We start from the raw sequence: 19,412 nt of genomic DNA, 5'->3' as shown, positions 1-19,412 counted from the left end.
GGCAGGTACACTTCCCTCTTCCCGATATTGATTATGCGAACGGGCACCCTCCCATGGCGTACATTAACCACCCCCCGTGCTGTCAAGATGGTGGGCCTACTGTCTGAGTAAACTGGTTCTACCATTGCCTGGTAATCTCTACCTCTCAGACCAATAGCTGCCCGGCACCAAATCATCATTTCACTTTTTGGGGGCATGGCAATAGGAAAAGGGTCACACATTCTTACGCTACCAATCTCACCGCCGGAGAGTTCCACCTGTTGCCATCGCATCAGTGCCCGGATCTCTTTCTGGAGCACCCGCTGCTCGCTGGAGCTGGCGTTCTTGGCAACCTGTTGTAAAAGGAAAATCACCTCTGCAAGACAATTTTCAATTACATTAGTTCCTAGCGTTATCTTTGGGTGACTCTCGTGTTTGTCAATGTCTACAATAATCAGTCCCTGTGCTGCTAGTTCGACTCTACCAATTTTAATGGTCGCCTCTTTAAATCCGATCTGTGGCACGGGCTGACCATTGCTGGCGATGATACTCAAGTCGTCGTCAGGGTAGCGGGTTATATCCGAGTCATTCCAGTACTGCTTGAAGAGCACGTACGGGATGGTGGTGACCTGTGACCCGGTGTCCAGTAGGGCACTCATAGGGATGCCATCCAGTACCACAGGCAAGACTGGACGTCCTCCGACATATTTGTCGCGCCAGTTTGATGGGCCTGGTGATCTTTTTCCTGGGGGTTGGCCCTCTACCCCTAGGTTGTGCCAGTTTAAAGGACAGTACCTTGCCATATGTCCGGGTTGATTGCAGCGGCGGCAGATGGGTCGTCCGTCCTCGTTGTACCGGTCACTGGGTCTTCCTCTGGCCGGTAGGGTCCTCCTTGGTTGACGCCACGGGATGTTCTCTGGTCCGGATGCCAGCTGGATCTTCCCTGGAGTGGAAGCCTGTAAAGACTGCACAGTTCGGGTAAACGCAGCAACGCTTTTAGCTAGCTCTTGGACCTGATGGTGCAGGTCTGGAGCCGGGTCATTGTTCAAAGCCTGCGCATCAGCCCCTACAGGCCCTGCCGACAAGGGCGCCGCCTCCTGGTGGTAAGTGATAGCTGGGCGCCTGTGGGTCACGCCATCCGGTGCCGGTTCTCGGAGCACCCGGATGGCTCTGTCCTTGAACTGTGCAAATCCCAGATGAGGGTCCTGTAGGGCCATTGCCCGCAACTGGGTTCGGTGGGCATTGCAATATAAACCCTCTATAAATTGTTCAGTCAACAGCCTGTCCTCGTCTCCCACGCCGTCAGGGTCGGTCTGCTTAACGGCTCTCAGGGCCTCTTGTAGGTTCAGGGCATAGTCCCTTATACTCTCATGGGCCCGCTGTTTGCACCCGTAGAATCTAAGCTTGATCTCGGCTGAGGTGCAGGTATCAAAGGTGTCCCTCAGCCGGGTTAGTATCCCTGCGACAGTCCTCCCCCCAGGTGGCCAGGACTTTACCTCCCTTCGGGCTGCTCCGGTTAATTGGGCCACCAGGATGCTCACTTTTTGCTCTTCTGTGAGGGGGTACACCTGGAAGAGGCTATCCAGCCTTTCTCTAAAGTCCTGCAGGGTATGTGACTCCCCGGAGTACTGGGGTAGCCAGGCTGCCCCCGGGATATAGGGCATGGTGAAAGGCATGACCGCGACAGCGGTGGCGCTGGCGGGGGTTGAAGCGGTGAAGCTCTCCTCCGTATCCGACATCCTTCTCCCCCCTAGTGGACCGTGGCCTACCTTGCGATGATCCTCTTCCGTAGGCCGCGGCTCCGCAGTGGATCGTCAGGGTTGAGGACCTTCCGTCGCGCTCCGGTGACGTCGGCGTCTGCTGGGCTCCTTCCAGGACCTTACGCAACGTCCGGACGTGAGGCGGGGCTTCAGTTCTCGCGGGCTTTTCGGAGTCCACGCCCCTCTTCTTCCCGCGCGGCGTCCTCAAGATGGCGTCCAATGGCGGGAAAACTCCACGGATGGCGGGAAGAAGGCTGAAGATGGCGCCGGATGGCGGGAATCTTCACAGATGGCGGGAAGAAGGCTGAAAATGGCGCCGGATGGCGGGAATCTTCACCGATGGCGGGAAAACTTCACGGATGGTAAGTTTTAAAAGTCTCTTTTTCAGGCACGCAGTACCCGGTGGTTGCGGGCACGAAATCCTGCCGACTACGCCAAAGTTGACGCGCCCCTGGGCCTGCTGTGTCGCGCAGCGTCTCGCGCACGGGGGCTTACCCGGAACCGGATCAGATGAGGGTTGTAGTCTCCGAGTGGCGGGGACCCGGTCCGTGCCCAGGGAGTCAAACTCAGTGTGTGGCAGTCTTGATAGATGTTATTTGAGTGTCGACTACGCCACCCGTTGATTTGCAGCTATGGAGCTGCCGCTGCAGGGCAGACCGCTGAGGCCGGTGTAGAATTGTGCAGCGTGATAGTATAACCCCCAACGGGAGGGGTATGGCCTCAGGGCAGCCGACGTGGAAGATGGGGGTAGCAGGAACCACTCAGAGACGGTGCGGTGTAATTCAGGGTCTTTACTGGTAACAACGATAGACCCTCCCGGAGTACTTGCTAGCGAACGGGGCCTGGTCAGTCCTTGAGCAGATGGGATCTCCCCTGGCCAGGCAGAGTTGTAGGCCTCCCAAACTGACTGTACTCTTCTGGCTACCTTGCTAGAAGCGGATATAAGTAGCCCACGTCCCTGAGTGTACCGTGTGGTGCTCACCCGTATGGCCGGTGACTCGGGGCCTTCTAATGGCTTCCGCTCCACGATGGCGGTGCTGGTCCCACGCGTGTGACCGTGCCTTCGGGTTTCTGGGCCTGAGGACCTGAAATCCCCTGCCGGTCGGCTTCTGCTGCTGGGTAAGAGTTAGTCCCCACAGCCTCGGACGCCGGGTCCGGTAAGAAAGCTTCTCAGTCAGGGCGAGCTCTGCAGCTGCCAGCCCCTGACTCGTAGTAGTATTGCTCCCACTGAGCTTCTGCTGTTTCTTCCTATGACTGTTTCTTGTCTCTACTTCTTCTCTACTCCTCACCCTGCCTCAGCCCCGGGTTTATATAGGGGAAGTTCTTCCCCTCCCAAGACTGGGCAGGAGGTGTGGCATGCACAGGATCCCTGACCAAAGGACCTCCCACCTGCTCTCAGACATAACATTACATTACTGTGGGAAACCAGACCCCTGGGGTGCCACAGGATCATAAGAATATAGCACTGTGGAAGCACCTCATGATGTCTGCTCGTTCGGCTCCTCAGCCCTTTCGCCCGGGGGCCAGAGGTTCGTCTACAGGGTCGACACCTTTGGCCAATCAGAGATGGATGTTGCTGGCAGTTAAATGATGGCCAGTGCAAATACGGCACCAGCTGTGGATTTAAACATGAATGTTCCTTTTGTGGGGGGGAACCACGCTCAATCAAAATGCCTTAAGAAGTCAAGAGGCCATGGAGGTGAGGTTAACCAAAAAGGTAGTGAATCACGTGAGAGCAGGGGCAATGTTTTTGTTACATAACGGATTATCCGGATAGTGGGGCTGCGGAATTGTTGAAGGACGGTTTTATGTTTGGCTTTAGGATACTTTTTTTGTCAGATAGGCCGGTTTTTCGTCCGAAAAAACTCAAGTCTGCATGTCTCCACCTGGTGGTGGTGGTGGACAAACTTGAGAAGGAGCTAGCTGTGGGGCGCATGGTGGGCCCATTCAAAGATCCGCCTTGGCCTTCCCTGATGGGTTTCTCCTCCGGGGTTTGTTCCAAAGAAGGAACACAACAAGTTAAGGTTGATTCATCATCTATCCTTTCCAGTCAATCGGTAAATGTGTTGCCAGTGACTACGAAATTATTTCTGCCTTTAACTGCCTGTAGGGGGAGCCCCCATTATGTAGATTTCTGCAGTAATGAGTTCTGTAGGAGCTGTGCAAGCCTTTACACAGTGATCTCCCCATAATGGCAACAGTAAGCCGCCAGAATAATTTCTAAGGATGTGAAGGGAATAGGGGATTTGGAGATCTGTACTAGAAAAATGGAGAATTGAGATATTATTAAGTTGGACCTGAAAGTGAGCAATGTAAGCAATGAGTCACAGCACAACTAGGCAGATATAGTGAATCATAATAACTATACTACATTTCTAATTGGAGGTATTTGCTAATGTTATAATTATTACACCTTCTACATATTGGGATAAGATCTTGGGGATTGGAATACCCCTTTAAGTCTTTAGTTGTCGTATAAGCTTTTTTTTTTTTTTTTTTAGATATACTGTAACTACCACTGAATTGAATCTTTACTATTTTAGAGGAGAGCAGAAAGTAAAAAAATTATATAATATTGGGGGGTTTTATGCATCAGTTTTATAATGTTAATGAGTGTATAGTGTACAAACACTGAAGAATATTCTAGAATTTGTATTACTGATGGATCAACATCACCTTAAAGGGGTTTCCCACATTTAAGAAAGTTGACCTTAAATGCTGTATAATACCTAAAATAGCAAACAGAGTGGATACTAACCCTCCCTTGGTCCAGCCCTGTCATCCCACCACTGCTTGTTTCTTGATATTTTGGCTGCAATGTTGACATTATGTCAACCATGCACATCAATTAGAACTTTGTGGCTGTGTTGAAGCAGACGGTACAAACCCCAGCATTTAGTGTTTGCCTACACTGATCTTAGCAGCTCTGCCTATCTAAAGGGAACACTCCTTTTCAGCCCTATGATTACTGCTGTGCTGTCGACTTGATGTCAGTGCTGCAGCAAGTATCAGACACTGAAAGCAGTGGTGGAGACTCAGCGGTAGACCTAGGGATGGTGAGTAAAGTGTGGTTTGTTCTTTTATAACAAAATGCACCAGGGGACAAGTATTTCCTGAAAGGGAACAACCCCTTTAAAATAAGTTAAACCACTATTCACTTAAATAAGACTTTGTTGGTATGTCACCTTTACATTACCCAATAAAGCCAACCCCTAGATCTGAAATTTATGACAAGTCCTATTGATATGCCATGAATGCTGTTGCTGAGATTTTAGCATAATTATTTTATTGATGTACAGTTGTGCTCAAAAGTTTACACACCCAGGCAGAATTTTTCCTTTCTTGGCCTTGTTTCAGAGAATATGAATGATAACAAAACAACTTTTTCTCCACTCATGGTTATTGATTGAGTGGAGAACAGTGTGAACGCTGCTGACTACCATTATCAATTCCTTGGATATTTTTTCTATCCCTTTCCTGTGTTATACAGTTCAACTACCCTTTCCCGTAGATCCGTTGACAATTCTTTTGCTTTCCCCATGACTGACAATCCAGAAACGTCAGTGGCTGGAAGAAAGATGCAAGAGTCTGTCTGGATCCCAGAAACTCACTCAGCTTTTTTGCACACATACTGATTACAAGCAAACAGGTCACAGGTGAGGATGTTACTTTAGTAGCCATTCAAACCCATTTGTGTCAAATTCTGTGCATGTTATCAGGCCAAAATCATCAGAGTATGTGAACTTTTGATCAGAGTCATTTGAATGTTTTTTGTTGTCATTAAGATTTAAAAAGAGAAAACACAGTAGTTTGACAATAAATGGCTTCACCAAACCAATAACCATTAGTGGAGAACATTTGTTTTCGTTATTCATATTCTCTGAAACAAGGCCAAGAAAGGAAAAATTCTGCCGCGGTATGTAAACTTTTCAGCACAACTGTATATATATACAGTGGGGAAAATAAAAGTATTTGATACACTGCCGATTTTGAAAGTTTTCCCACCTACAAAGAATGGAGAGGTATGTAATTTTTATCGTAGGTACACTTCAACTGTGAGAGACAGAATCTTGAAAAAAAATCAAGAAAATCACTTTGCATGATTTTTGCATAATTATTTAGCATTTTATTGCATGAAATAAGTATTTGATACAAAAGAAAAACAGAACTTAATATTTGGTATTGAAACCTTTATTTGCTAGTACAGACGTAAGACGTTTACTGTAGTTCTTGACCAAGTTTTCACACACTCCAGCAGGAATTTTGGCCCACTCCACTATACAGATCTCCAGATCTTTCAGGTTTTGGGGCTGTCACTGGGGAACATTGAGTTTCAGCTCCCTCCAAAAATTTTCTAATGGTTTCAGGTCTGGAGACTGGCTAGGCCACTCCAGGAAGTTGAAATGCTTCTTACTGAGCCACTCCTTAGTTGCCCTGGCTGTGTGTTTTGGGTCATTGTCATGCTGGAAGACACAGTCAAGACCCATCTTTAATGCTCTTACTGAGGGAAGGAGGTTGTTGGCCAAAATCTCACGATACATGACCCCATCCATTGTCCCTTCAATACAATGCAGTCATCCTGTCACCTTTGCAGAAAATCACACCCAAAGTACGATGTTTCCCCCACCATGCTTCACGGTTGGGATGGTGTTCTTGGGGTTGTACTCATCCTTCTAATTCCTCTAAACACGGATAGTGGAGTTGATACCAAAAAGTTCTATTTTGGTCTCATCTGACCACATGACCTTCTCCCACACCTTCTCTGGATCATCCAGATTGTCACTGACGAATTTCAAATCGGCCTGGACATGTGCTGGCGTGAACAGGGGGAACTTGCGTGCCCTGAAGGATTTTAATCCATGACGGCGTAGTGTGTTACTAACGGTAATGTTTGAAACTGTGGTCTTAGCTATCTTCAGGCAATTGACCAGGTCTCCAGTGTAATTCTGGGCTGATTCCTGACCTTTCTCAGAATCATCCTTACCCCACGAGGCAAGACCTTGCATGGAGCCCCATACCGAGGAAGATTGAGAGTCATCTTGTGTTTCTTCCATTTTCTAATAATTGTGCCAACAGCTGTTGCCATTCTAGCCTTTTGCAGGTCTACAATTTTTTCCCTGGTGTACTTAGACAGCTCTTTGGTCTTGGCCATAGTGGAGAGGTTGGAGTGTGATTGATTTAGTGTGTGGACAGGTATCTTTTATATAGGTAACAAGTTCAAACTGATACACGTACACGTACATATACACAAACAGACACACATATACACACACACACAGTTAGGTCCAGAAATATTTGGACAGTGAGGGAAGTTTTGGCACTTTAGCTGTGTACCAAAACATACTCAAGATACAGTTATATAATCAATATGGGCTTAAAGTGCCGACTCTCTGCATTAGTTTGAGGGTAGTCATGTAGTAATTGGAGTAAGGGAAGAATTACAGCTCTTTAAACCATTCACCCCCCAAGTCAGTTTTCATCTTCATGACCAGGCCAAATTTTACAATTCTAACCAGTGTCAATTTATATGGTAATAACTCTGGAGCGCTTCAATGGATCCCAGTGATTCTGAGACTATTTTTTTCATGACATATTGTACTTCATGATGGTGGAACAATTTGTTTGATATGACTTATGTTTATTTGTGAAAATATTGGAAATTTGGCAAAAATTTTGCAATTCTTATGCCCTTAAACCAGAGAGTTATGTAACACAAAATAGTTAATAAATAACATTTCCCACATGTCTACTTTACATCTGCATCATTTTTTTAAACATACCGTAATATTTTTTTAGTTTTTTTTGTTAGGAAGTAAGAAGGGTTAAAAGTTGATCATCAATTTCTCATTTTTCCAGCAAAATGTACAAACCCTTTTTTTAGGGACCACATCACATTTGAAGTGACTTTGGGGGTCCTATATGACAGAAAATACCCAAAAGTGACATCATTCTAAAAACTGCACCCCTCAAGGTCCTCAAAACCACAAGAAATTTATTAACACTTCAGGTGCATCACAAGAGTTAAAGCAATGTAGAAGGAAACATTACCATTTTACTTTTCTCACTAAAATTTTACTTTAGCCCCAAATTTTTTATTTTCACAAGGAGAAAATGGACCTCAAAATGTGTTGTGCAATTTCTCCTGAGTACACCAATACCTCATGTCTAAGGGGAAAACTACGATTTGAGCGCATGGCAGGGCTCGGAAGGGAAAGAGCACAGTTTGACTTTTTGAATGCAAAAATGGCTGGAATCGAGAGCAGATGTCATGTTGCCTTTGGAGAGCCCCTGATGTGCCTAAACAGTGGAAACCCCCACAAGTCACCCCATTTTGGAAACTAGACCCCTTGAGGACGTGAACCAGAGTCAAAAATGAAGCTAAACAGGCACCAACCAAACCAGGAAAATCCACAGTCCTTCCTCTATACTGAGCTGTGTGCAGTACAACAGGAATAACAGTGGTGCTCGCAACTGTACACCAACATAAAATGAATGAAGTGCAGCACTCACCACATCCTAAGGTTAAAAATTTATTTAATTCAGGTTATAGGACATCCAAGGAATAAGCAGGGGTGTGCGGGAAAGGGAAGGATGATGGCTGTTTCGCGCATCCACAGCGCTTCTATGGGTCCAGGTGTAGGATGACGTGATACTACTTCCTTTATAGATAAGTACGCAGTATCTGTCTGTAAAACAACTTTGTGCAATACCACATATTACATACATTTAAAAATTATCATAAAAGCACAGGCATGTCAATTTTGTCATTCAGTCCTACCGGACATTAGGCAAAAGAATTTAAAATCCACTTAGCCTCTCTTTTTAACAGTAATCTATTATAGTCCCCACCTTGTGGGGACAGCGGACTTTCTCTAGTCCTGCCAAATGTAATGAATTAGGATCTGCATTATGATGCTCATGCATATGTTTGATAAGTCAGGGGGCCCCCTTACCTGTAATAATAGAATGAAAATGGTCCCTAAAATGGACAAACAAAGGTCTTATAGTTTTCCCGATGTGATAGAAGAATTTACAAGGACAAAAAACTACATACTATATGTTATAGCAGAAGATGAGGTCCCTCAAGTTTAAAGGCCCCATCTATGCTATATAAGTCTGACAGTTACTTTAGGTCAAAACAACACCAGCTAAAATCTTCCTTCCTTGTATCAATAGAGACTAACGTGTCCTTGCTAGCCATCAGAATGTATCTGATTAAATGTGTCTAATCAAATGTGTCCGATTAAATGTTTCAACACAAGCACAAGAATAGAAATCAGTCTTTGTTTGCTAAATTGTATAATCGGACCATATATGGTAAATCCGTTTCCTGCCTTCAGGGTGTATATAAACCCTATGCTTTGTAATAAAGTTAGAGCTTGTTTGACACATATATCCTGTCCTGTGTCTCATTCTCTCCGATATCGTAATCCAAGGATAGAAGACCCAGAAAGCAGTGACGTCAGCTGGAGCCCAAACAGGGATCTTGAGTTAATCTACCCAGGGGTGCTCGATCGGTCCGAGACGTGGGACGAGTGAAGCTCTCTGTTGGTGATATATACAGCGCTGAGGTAAGAATAACTGTTATATTCTACCTAAATTATATCACTGCATAGAAGAGACTCCCTCACCCCCGAGCGGTCGACTCCCCAGGTAATTCACAGATTGTTGTCTGGCTCAGGTCCCTTTGAACCAGTAGAATCCCCTCAGATAAATTGTCAGTCCTGCCTTCTATCCTGTGGAAAAAATTAAGAATGAAAGTATGGATCCAATGATTGTGTTGTGGGTGTGTATCGGGATCAGTGTTTTTGGTCTGTTTTTCTGGTTGGCGTATAAGTCCTAGAGGGCAAGTAGTGGAATGGTTCGGAAACCTTTGTGGCCCATTGTCTAAGTGACCATTGTCTAAGTGACTGAGGAGTCTACTCTAAGTGAGGAGAACTGAAAGAATGGGGAACCAAAATGCCAAGGAAGGCATTACTGCCAAAGACTTAGTAGTACGCAGAGAAGGGAAACAGGCACTGATTGGAATTGACTAAATATTGTGTAAAGCGGGAATGAATGAAAATGGAGAGATGAACGGAGAGAAATGGAAATCCTTCTTTAACTCCTATCATGGATGGCTGAAAGATAAGGGTCTGTTGAAGACAGTGGATGTATGGATGAATGCATGCGCTCATTTTGAAGGAAAGATTGAAAAATTAGGAGACGGATGTTACAGACTGACAAAAACCGGAATGACAGATTTTCCTCCCTATCTGCCCCCGACGTCACCCCTGTACCAGAATTTTCAGGAACCCAATTGCTGGGTTTGCCCCAGATGTGGACAGCAGAACCCCTTGACAGTAGACATCTGTGTGGCATGTGGAGGACCGAGACCCCACCCAGCTAGTCTATTCCCAATGAGAACGGTAGTTGTGCCAGAAGCACCAGGAGCAGCAGGAGTAGCAGCAGCAGCAGCAGGGGGGGTTGCAGGGTTTCCAGGTCAGAAAGCTCGCACAATGTTAATGTATAGACCATGGAGTCCTTCAGAGCAGTTGGCGTTGATTTCCCAGTTGCCAGATCCGTCCCAGTCCCAGATGGGTTTTGCCAGAATGATAAGAACCATACAGGATACGTACAATGCAACTAGGTTGGATTTACAAGGGGTAATTAAGGGAAAATTGGCAGATGAAGCCCGCTATGATAGGTTGATAGATGAGACAAAAAAACAGTATGCCAATAGGACCGGACCCGTAGATGCAGAACCTAATGATGCAGCAGCAGCGTTGGAAAAGGCATGTAAAGACAGACAGGCAGAGAGGCAGGTTACACTAGAAGACCGGGTTCAAGGTAAGGAAGAAGATCCCAAAGACTACTTTTGGGCATTAAGGAGAACTTGGTCAGAAATGGGATTTATTCCCGAAAATAAGACTAGTGAGAGGGTATTAGCAAGTGCTTTCATGAATGGACTAAAGAAGGAGATTGCAGAGAAGGTATAAGCAAGTAGACCAGACTGGAGATCAGTGAAACCAGAGTATTTGGCTAGAATAGCCCAGGGGGCACAGCATGACATAGCGCAGGCAAAGAGAGCTGCCAGAGTACACATAGTAGAGACTACCCCTAGAAACAACAGAGACAAAGGACGGACTGCAGGAGGGGGACAGAGACTATGTTGCGGATGTAAAAAGCCAGGACATTTTAGAAAGGACTGTAGGACCAACCCGTATCCAGATGCTCAGAGTACGGGTCCTCCAGCCGACCAAACAACACCCCCATAGGATGAGGGTAGCTTGCACATGAACCCCCTCATCTCCTTACCCCCAACTCCCAGTTGTATAGTGCAGGTGAACCTACCAGCGGGACATGAAATCGATTTCTAAGTAGATACGGGGGCCGACAATTCAGTAATTACACAAGGTGATTGGCCATACACTGACATTGATTTTTCACATCATGTCATTGCCACACCCTTCAATTCCCCGTCTGTCCTGCTCCCTGTCACCAAGAGAATTCCCCTGCAAATTCAAGGAGCTACTGTACATAGCCAGCTCATGGTATCGCCCCGAGGCCAATGTAATCTTTTGGGAAATGATGTGTTGTCCCAATTACAAGCATATATTGAATATCATCCCGATGGCACTGTCACCATGACCCCAGGTTTAAAACCAAGTACCCTTTGCAAAATTATGTCACTAGATATTGCCAGCATAGAAGAGACAAATGAGTTTCCCCCGATATTGGAGCAGGCTGTGCCACATGATTTTTGGGCCTCAGACAAAACAGATGTTGGTAGGTTAAGAGTTCAACCAGTAATGGTAAAATTAAAACCAGGAGCAATCTTACCTCGACAGAGGCAGTATCCCCTTAGCTCGGCTCAGGAGAATGCCATAGCCCAACAAGTCCAAAAATTACTACACAGGGGAGTCCTAGTAAAAACCCAGTCCCCTTGCAATACTCCCCTGTTCCCAGTAAAGAAAAAGAGCGTGCCAGGACAACCAGCCGCATATAGAATGGTCCATGACCTCCGGTTGGTTAACAAAGCCACAAAACTTCTAACACCAGTTGTGCCCAACCCGCATACTCTCCTGTCACAGATACCTTCTAACTCTCTTTGTTTTTCAGTGGTCGATTTGGCAAATGCATTTTTCAGTGTACCATTACATCCTGACTGCCAGTACTTGTTTGCTTTCACATTCCAGGGTAGTCAATATACATGGACAGTGTTGCCACAGGGTGCCCAGAATTCACCCACAATGTACACTGCAAGTCTGCAGGAAATACTGGAAGGATGGTCTGAACCACATATTGTTGTTTTGCAATATGTCGATGACCTGCTCATTTGTGCCCCTTCTAGGAAACAATGTCATAGTGCAACTATATCGCTTATGTTGTTTCTCTATCACGCTGGCTGCAAGGCATCGAAAGATAAGCTTCAGTTTTGTAAATCTTCAGTCACCTTTTTGGGACATTGCATTACACCAGGAGCCCGTCATTTAACAAATGCACGCAAACAAGCAGTACAGGCATTCACCGTCCCCATTAATGTTGCAGCCCTCAGAACTTTTCTTGGACTGGTCTCCTATTGCAGACAGTGGATTCATGCCGTCTCTGTTTTAATGCAGCCCCTCTATGACTGTCTTACCCCAACACCTTTTGTACTAACATCAGAGGCAATAGACTGTTTTTATTCTCTCAAAAACCGTATTTTGGCCGCTCCAGCTTTGGGTACCCCTAACTATGAGCTCCCATTTACTCTGTACCTTCATGAACAAGCTGGACATGCAGCAGGAGTTTTAACTCAAACACACGGTGATAATCAGAGACCTGTTGCCTACTTTAGTGGCAGATTAGACGCGGTAGCCAGAGGTGCGCCATCCTGCGTACGTGCTCTGCATGCTGTTGGACTATTACTCCATAAATCCGCAGACATTGTTCTTGACCACCCGCTCACCGTTCTAACACCTCATGATGTCTACACTATATTGAATCAAGTGCAACCCGCTCACCTCTCAGCAGCACGTCATCTTAGGTTACAATGTGCACTGTTAATGCCTCCCAATGTTTCTTTACAGAGGTGTACTACCCTGAATCCAGCAACTTTGTTACCTCTCTCGGATCTAAAGGAGGGGTCAGGTACTGTGCTTTTTAAGGAAGATCCAAGAGAGGAAGTTCCTCATGACTGTGTACAAATGATGGCACAAGAAACGGCAGGTTTACCTACTGTATTTGAACATGAATTAGAAAATGCAGATTTTAAATTTTTTGTAGATGGATCCCGTCATCAGGACGATTCAGGTACTTTCCATACTGGATATGCAGTTGTCTCCCTCAGTGCAGTAATCAGGGCGGAACCAATGCTCCCACACCAGTCGGCTCAAGAGGCCGAACTTAGGGCCCTAACCGAGGCCTGTAAACTAGCAGAAGGTAGTATTGTTAACATTTACACGGATTCTAGGTACACATTCGGTATATTGCATGATTTTGGTCCCATATGGAAGTCAAGAGGTTTCCTGACGGCAGCAGGACTCCCCATAAAGAATGCTGATGCGGTCCAGCAGTTAATTGATGCACTACAACTACCCAAAAAAGTAGCTGTCATAAAGGTAAGAGCACATACCAGACGCACCGACCAGGTGAGTAAAGGAAACGCGATGGCAGATGCAGCAGCAAAAACAGCAGCCTGTAAGCCGCAACAAGGGCCAACAGTACGTCAGTTAAGTGCCCCTAAAAACCCCTTTGTGTCGGAGGACATCTTATCCCAAATGCAGGCTCAGGCTAAAAAGGAGGAGGTTGATAAGTGGTTAAAGGAAGGTGCATGCCTGAATGAAGCAAATGAGGTATGGGGGAAAGGGACACGACGATGCCTTCCAAGGGCACTGTACCCAGCGGCTGCCCAGATGCTACATGGACCGGTACACCAATCTAAAACGGGTGTGATGAGAGTGATGCCGAAACATTAGGTGGCACAAGGATTCTCCACCTGTATAGAAAGCCTGATACAAGGGTGCATGATATGTGCTACACATAATCAGGGTAGAGTAGTTAAAACACCACCCAAACACACACCCCCAGCCCCTCTATCCATTCCAGAGATTGCAAATTGATTATATTCTGCTGCCAAAGTCAGGATCATGGGAATATGTGTTGGTCTGTATTGATTTGTTCTCGGGATGGCCAGAGGCTTTCCCGATTGCCAAAGCCACGGCTGCGGCAACCGCAAAGAAACTGCTTGCGGAGGTGGTCTGCAGTTATGGGGTACCAGAGGTAATTGAGAGTGACAGAGGTACACACTTCACAGGTGAAATAATGAATGAAGTCATGTCAGCTCTAGGAATTCAACAAGCATTCCACACCCCATATCACCCGCAAAGTAGTGGTAAAGTGGAAAGACTGAATGGGACATTGAAATTAAAAATTCAGAAAGCCATGGCTGAGACAGGAAAACCATGGCCGGACTGTTTACCGCTTGCTCTGTTTTCAGTAAGATACACGCCTAATAAAAAGACTGGACTCTCTCCATATGAGATATTGTTTGGCAACGTACCCAGCCTAGGGTGTTTCTATCCGCAAGCATTAGAAGTGAACAACCATGTGCTAAGTTCCTACGTGAGGGCTTTACACAAAAAGATCAAGCAAATACATGATAATGTCTTCAGTTCTCTTCCAGATCCAGATCAAGACTCTAGCAGCCATACGCTGCAACCTGGAGACTGGGTGGTTATAAAAAGACACGTGAGGAAAAGCCTAGATCCACGGTTTGACAGACCCTTTCAAGTTCTGCTGACCACAAGTACAGCCGCTAAGCTAGAGGGAAAAGAGGCCTGGATCCACGCATCCCATTGCAAAAAGATACTAGGAGAACCAGCGGACAAAGAATGAAGACATTGTTTATACTTACCTGCATCCTTGCGACCACAGGTGCATGGACTATGTTGGGCACTACAGATGGAGGCGACAATAGATTCATTAAACACCATCTTGCTCTAGTCGATGGACTAAAGGAGCAAAACCAGACTATTGCTAATTGTTGGATATGTACACATGCCCCTGTGACATCCACTAGCATACCCTTTCTCGCTGTCCCAGTCTCATGGGAAGAGATAAACTTTTGGGTGAACTGTTCAGATACTTGGGCCAATAATGCCACCCAGAGACTATGGAATACCACCGTTGGGATTCCTGTGGTAGGGTGGACTGAATTTCCCTGGTGGCAAGGGAACCTGACGGGTCAAATAATTCTCAGGTTGTATATAGCATTTAAAGGAGGGGAGTTTGTACCTCGTAACAAAACAAAAATGACTGATCTAGGGAAAATACCTGAACAAGGATTAAAAATAAGTTTTAATGCCACTTCAGGAAGCAGTGATGCCTTTAAACCTTCCCTGTTGGAAAGATATTTACACACTTCTAATTGGGTGAATAATGTCTATTTTAAAAACGGGACAACAAATACCTGTGCCAACGTACCTGGCAATCTACAGTGTAACGAAAGCTCAAGTTATCAGAAAGGTGCACCTACGTGTGGCAATCCTGATGCTGGCTATTGTTCCCCTATAGGTCAAGTGCCTGGGTGGTGTATGATGTCAAATGTTTCTAAGTTTGTTGATTTAGTTCACCGTTTAATACTGCAACATTCAGCACTATGGAATCTCCCCTCATCCATGTATTGGGTATGTGGAGACAAGGCTTTCAAGTGGCTCCCAGTAGGAGTAACAGGAACTTGTACTTTAGCCAGATTGACACCCGCAACTTATATTGTTACTCGAGACCAGCTAGATCCTTTGTCTATCCCAAAACATACACTGCATAAGAGATCAGCAGATAATAAAGAAAGACCAAGTGGGAGACCCCATATAGTTCAAATGGGAGGGGTAAACAAATTTTTCAGTGCATTGTTTATATACCCTATATTGACACAAATGTGGCATAAATTAGTAGAAGCTACGGACTATCTTGATGACCAGATTTGGGATATTTTAGAAATAGTTAACGGATCTCTTGCGGTACAGAATCAATTGATTATTGTCACGAACCAACATACCCTTGTACTAGATTATTTAACAGCGGCACAAGAAGGAATGTGTCAGATAATAGGGCCCGCATGCTGCCATTATATAGACAATTCTAGTGTATTGACGCTGAAACATAAGTTAGAAGACGTGGTAAAATTAAGGAGACTTTATGATGAGGCCAACCTCAAGAATCAGGATTCCTGGTGGGCAAACACCTTTTCCTTTTTAAATCCCGTTAATTGGTTTAGAGGTATCGGTCGGTGGTTGGCTGGTATAATGCAAGCTATTTTTCAGGTTTTGCTAATGTGTCTTGCGGTTTATTTGGTTTTTAAGTTTTTTCTAATGTGTATTCAGCGTTGTACTAAAAGAAAATATAGAAATTCATATTGATAAATGAAGGAACAAAAGGACGGAATGTTATAGCAGAAGATGAGGTCCCTCAAGTTTAAAGGCCCCATCTATGCTATATAAGTCTGACAGTTACTTTAGGTCAAAACAACACCAGCTAAAATCTTCCTTCCTTGTATCAATAGAGACTAACGTGTCCTTGCTAGCCATCAGAATGTATCTGATTAAATGTGTCTAATCAAATGTGTCCGATTAAATGTTTCAACACAAGCACAAGAATAGAAATCAGTCTTTGTTTGCTAAATTGTATAATCGGACCATATATGGTAAATCCGTTTCCTGCCTTCAGGGTGTATATAAACCCTATGCTTTGTAATAAAGTTAGAGCTTGTTTGACACATACATCCTGTCCTGTGTCTCATTCTCTCCGATATCGTTATCCAAGGATAGAAGACCCAGAAAGCAGTGACGTCACTATACATACAACATCACACATGTTTTGATATAGTCATTAACTCGGCATGATACTGGTCCCACATGAATGGAATTATCTGTGAGACGTAAGTGGCAAAAAGAATAATTACATCATCTGAAGTGGGGAATTTCCAATGTTTAGGCACATCAGGGGTTCTCCAAACACAACATGACATCTGCTCTTAATTTCAGTCATTTTTTAGTTCAAAAAGTCAAATGATGCTCCTTTCCTTCTGAGCCCTGCCATACACACAAACAGTAGTATCGCCATACTCAGGAGAAATTGCACAACAAATTTTGGAATTTATTTTCTCGTCACTCTTGTAAAAATAAAAAAATTGGGGCTGAAAGGACATTTTTGTGGAAAAAAATCAGATGATTTTTTTTATTTTCACAGCTCTACATTATACATTTCTGTGAATTTTATGCGGGGGCATTTATGCATATAGCATTTATGCATACTTTATCGAAGTGCCATAATTTAGCAAAGTGCCCTGGCAGTTAGAAAATGGCATTGCTAATATTCATCTTTCTTCTCTTCTTACAGGTATATATTTTTCACTGCTTGTGTGATCTGTCCTGAAAACTGCATTATATCTCCATGCAATGCTCTGCAGCCTATCAATTTCTGGTATATATTTTTCACTGCTTGTGTGATCTGTCCTGAAAACTGCATTATATCTCCATGCAATGCTCTGCAGCCTATCAATTTCTGGTATATATTTTTCACTGCTTGTGTGATCTGTCCTGAAAACTGCATTATATCTCCATGCAATGCTCTGCAGCCTATCAATTTCTGGTATATATTTTTCACTGCTTGTGTGATCTGTCCTGAAAACTGCATTATATCTCCATGCAATGCTCTGCAGCCTATCAATTTCTGGTATATATTTTTTCACTCCTCTAGCTTTTTTATTCCATGATACTTAAAGGTCATCACACTAAGAGTTTATGATCCATGCCGAGTTTACTAGTCTTTTTTTTTTTTCCTGCACTTTATGGTCTCCTGTTGTCTTTTAAGCTAGTGATTGATTGTTAATGAGTTGAATCTGTGCAGATCTAAGCAGATACGTCCCTATATATTGAGACTTAGTTAAGGGGAGGCATTTATGCGGGGGCATTTATGCATATAGCATTTATGCATACTTTATCGAAGTGCCATAATTTAGCAAAGTGCCCTGGCAGTTAGAAAATGGCAGTTGGACAGGGCAGGAGACAGGTAAGACATGCAAGACAAACAAACAAACTTGCTTCCAGGTCATCTTTTTGGCAAACAGTATTCACCATTTGTATCTGTGCCATTTATACTCTGGTTGCTACAATCATCCACATTCACCGTTCTCCCACAAATGCGGCACACTTCATCCATATTAATCCCTCACTCCTCTCTTCTCCTATGTACAGTTGTCATGCTCTCTTCACAATGTTATACCACGCAGATCCATTCATTCCCACCATACAACGCAGGAAACGCTCTCACAAATCACTCAATCATCTGCTCACTCTCTGTATCTTCCTTCTATTAGTCGCAGGTGATATTTCTCCCAACCCAGGACCCTCCAGTTATAATAACACTAACTCTTTCCCTGTTACATTCAGAAACCCTGCTAATCTCATTAATATCCCCTGCATATCTTCTGTCTCATTCAACTGTGCCCTTTGGAATGCACGCTCAGCTTGTAATAAACTCTCTTACATCCATGACTTTTTCCTCTCTAATTCCCTCAACCTTCTGGCTCTCACTGAAACCTGGATCCAGCAGTCGGACACCACCGCCGCTGCAGCTCTCTCCTATGGTGGCCTACATTTCTCTCATACCCCGCGACCTGACAACAGATCAGGTGGAGGTGTTGGTCTGCTTCTTTCAACAAAATGTACTTTTCAGGTTATCCCCCCTGTACCCTCCCTTATCTTCCCGTCCTTTGAGGCCCACACAGTCAGACTCTACCGGCCCTTCTCCCTGCGAGTGGCGGTTGTCTATCGCCCCCCAGGTCCCCTCCGTCAATTCCTGGATCACTTTGCTGCCTGGCTTACAAATTTTCTATCCTGCGACATCCCCACGATAATCATGGGAGACTTTAACATCCCAATTGGCGATCCTCTTTCCCCATCTGCCACGCATCTTTTATCATTAACCTCCTCCTTCGGCCTTTCACAGCTTGCTAATTCTCCTACACATGAGGACGGGAACACATTGGACCTGATCTTCTCCCGGCTTTGCTCAGTACATGACTTTACTAACTCTCCCCTTCCACTCTCTGACCATAATCTTCTTTCATTCTCTGTCAAGAACTGTGACTCTACTCAAGACACTCCCACCGTCCACACTTATAGAAATTTACGCGCCATTAACACCCAGAAATTTATAAAAAAGTTGAAATCATCATTGGCCCCAATCTCCTCCCTCTCATGTCCCGAATCTGCATTGAAGCATTATAACAAAATAATGCTATGCGCCCTGGATGAAGCCGCACCTCCTACACAAAGAACAATTCGGCATAGACGGCGACAACCCTGGCACACGCCTCAAACACGTCTTCTCCAGAGGTACTCCAGGTGCGCTGAAAGGCTGTGGAGAAAATCAAATCTGCCCGAAGATTTCCTCCACTATAAATTTATGCTGAAAACATATAACTCTGCCCTTCACCTCTCCAAACAAACCTACTTTAACAACCTCATCATCTCACTTTCCAATAATCCTAAACGACTCTTTGACACGTTTCATTCTCTCCTCAATCAAACAGCACAGGCCCCGACCACCGACCTCAGCGCTGACGATCTGGCTAACTATTTCAAAGAAAAAATTGACCATATCCGACAGGAAATTTTCTCCCAATCCCCAAATGTTATGCATGCTCCC

This window comes from Phyllobates terribilis, unplaced genomic scaffold, assembly GCF_046119375.1.
Source record: "Phyllobates terribilis strain yellow unplaced genomic scaffold, ASM4611937v1 Scaffold_2__4_contigs__length_985480577, whole genome shotgun sequence".
NCBI lineage: Eukaryota > Metazoa > Chordata > Amphibia > Anura > Dendrobatidae > Phyllobates > Phyllobates terribilis.
This window is presented reverse-complemented; position numbering follows the sequence as displayed.